Genomic DNA, 3,447 nt, shown 5'->3' with positions numbered 1-3,447 from the left:
TGTCGCGTTTCTGTGCACTCCGAGTGTAGTTCTCCCCACCCTTACTACCTCTACCGGTGGGAAGGAGAAACTAAGAGAGATAGAGATAGACAGTAAGAAAGAAAGAGAGTGCGAGCGAGAGAGAGAGAAAGAGAGAGAGAGATGACAGCAACGACGGAACACGCACTCACCGTGTTGCCAGCCCTCACCCCCACCTCCTTTTTTCTTTCCCCCACTTCTTTTCCTGCTTGATCCTCGTATCTAATAAAGGGAGAAGATCAAGAATAAATATATTTCTTTTTCTTTTTCTTTTTCTCTCTTTTCTTTTTTTCTTTTATATATATATATATATATATATATATATATATATATATATATGATTTAATATACGATATTAATAACGAATGTTTTCTAACCTATAAATTCATATGCATTTCGTAGATCTTTTTTTCTAATGAAAAAAATTAGATTAGGTATGATGAATTAAGTAAGTACAATTTTCTCGTCCTATTTGTCCGACTGATAGTAATTTATTTATTTATTTATTTATTATTTTTTTTTTCTAATAAAAAATATTCGTATTACATGACAGAATATGAAAGAATAATTTTGCGTTTTTATTTTATATCTAGCATTTTGTATGACAAAAAATTCGTGTTATTATGCGATCGAATTTATGTAAAAGTGTAAACTTGTAGATTCTTTTTTCTTTTTGTTAAATTAAGTATCAAAAAGTTATTTCACTTTTAATACTTCTATCATTCGAGCAACGAATTTGCGATTCTCTTAGTACGCGCATTCTCACTATCTCTCTCTCTCTCTCTCTCTCTCTCTCTCTCTCTCTCTCACCCTCCCTCTCTCTCTTCTCTCTCTCTCTCTCTTTCACATTCTCTTTCTCTTTTACTTATAGACGAGAATGACAGTGACGTATCGACGAGTGGCGCCTACTGTAACATCCCTTCTCATAAATTTTTCTTTTAATTCAAATTGTATATCATCTGATCTACTCTCTTTCTCTCTCTCTCTCTCTCTCTCTCTCTCTGAAAAATTTCTTCCACAAAACAATTCTACGTCTTATTAATTTTTTTTCTTTCATTTTCTTCTTCCCTTTCCTAATTGAACGATCTAATCCAATAAAAATTATTTTCTAACTTTCTCGAGAAAATGAAATTTTCTTATCGTTTCTTTTTTGGTTGATAATTTTTCGAAGAAAATGTTACATATGTTAAAAGATCTCACGTATCACTCGGTACTCGTGGGAGACGTTAGATGTATGTATAATAAATAAAACTGACAACGAGATAATAGACAAATTGACCCTAAACACATCCGACCGCTCCCGTCTCTGTCGGAGAGTATCAGAAGGTCGAGTTTCGACGTTACGGGGCGGAAGGGGCGCCTAACGTTTTCTTCCCGTCCTGCGGGAAGTGAAAACAATCCCAACAAACCATATCGAGAGGAAGAGAGAAGGAAGGAGCCATCATATCGACGCCATCTTGAGTACTACGAAAGTATTAAGATAAAAAAAAAAAAGAAAGAAAGAAAATAGTAATAGTAATAAAAAAGAAAAAGAAACAAAAATCAAATCGAAGCTGCGACTACATTTTACTATATAATTTTACATCTTACGAATGTTTATATGCATAAAACGAAAGATATGAAAAATGTAACTAAGTACATTTTATTTATTTGAATTTTAATTATTATTATTGTTTATGTTGAGATCGATTAGTATATATATATATATATATATATTGATTTATGTGCATTTGTTATTCTTTCATTAACTTTAGATATAATATGTAAAGTCTTATTTGTATTTTACGTTAGAAGGAGGTTAGAAAAAATTTATCTAGGTTATCCATACACATACACGTTCATATATATATATATATGTATATATAATATATGTGTATATATGTATATATACACATATGTATATAGAAATATACGTATGTATATAAAATTTAGTTTAATTTTCTACAAATTTTCTAACAATAAATAAATGAAATAATAATAAAGTAACAAATAATCAACAAATAATCTTTGCATGCAACAATATATATATATATATACATACATACATACATACATACATACATACATATACATACACATATTTGATAAAACAAAACTAAAGAGAAAGAAAGATATAATTTTTAAAATAATAATCTTTGATTATCAAAAAATTTTCATGTCGAATATCACTTGAATAAATATATCACTTTTTCAATTAAAAGTTATGATGTAAAAGGGCGAAATGATAAAATAATTCGAATATAACTACAGAAACTTTCTTCGAAAGTTTATAAGCAAAGTTGTAACCGCTAAGTACTTTAGTCGATAATAAGGAAAAATGCATTGGGTTACCGACCTACCAGTAGCAGTTACGATTGCATCTGCCTCGTGATCAAATATGCAGGAGTAAAAGAGACATGTTTCACGTGACGAGATATAACGCGATGCATATATATATATATACACACATATATATGTATGTATATATATAAGTGTGGTCATTAACAGCCTTCGACTAGAGAGACGTTTATATATATCCTCTGATATTCTTGTATGATGTTACTATTATTTAGTTGAATATTATTTTTTTAGTTATTTTTACAGCCATATATATATATATATATATATTTTCTTGGTTATGTACACTTCTTTTGGACATAGTTTCTTTTACATCTGTTCAATATATGAAAAAAACATTTATATGTCTTTTACGTTACATATTACATAATCACATGGTCATATATTAACATCAATTGATTTTCAATCGAGATACAAAAATTAATTGTATTCTCTGGTCTTGGCATATATCTTTCGTATTATTATTTTATTTTATTTTATTTTATTTTTTTTTTCATTTTTGTTCTACTAAAATAATTTTTAGATCGAATAATTGATATCTTCAATCAGAGTAAAGTTAAACAGACTAAAAGGATCTGATACTGAAGGTCAAGGTATATAATCATAACGTTCACGTCTATCTTACTTGCATATTTTCGTACTTGCATATTTGCATTGATATTTGATATACTGCTTGGAGGTATTTAATGTTAAACAATAAGATATATATATATATATATATATATATATATATATATATTACATTTGATTCGAGTAGTTCTGAATATATAATTTTCATACGTACCAATAGGCGGGAAATTTGAAATAAATATAAATTAAATGAAGTAATGTATTCCACTAATCCAGTACATCTTTTTATCATCATACTTTTTCAAGGATAAACAGACCAACCAATTATTGCTAATCACTTTGCACTAATTAATAACTGTTAAAATTAACCCAATTATCACTTTTAACAAAGGCTTCAAAAATGAAACGCGAGATCGTTATCGACTACGTTAACGAATGTTAAAATATTCGACCCATTTGTTACGTTCTCCTTTACCACTATTCTTCTTTCTTTCTTTCTTTATCCGTTACTTTTTCACAAAA

The sequence above is a fragment of the Vespula vulgaris genome, chromosome 6 (assembly GCF_905475345.1).
Source record: "Vespula vulgaris chromosome 6, iyVesVulg1.1, whole genome shotgun sequence".
Taxonomy (NCBI): domain Eukaryota; kingdom Metazoa; phylum Arthropoda; class Insecta; order Hymenoptera; family Vespidae; genus Vespula; species Vespula vulgaris.
Note: the sequence above shows the minus strand (reverse complement) of the source record.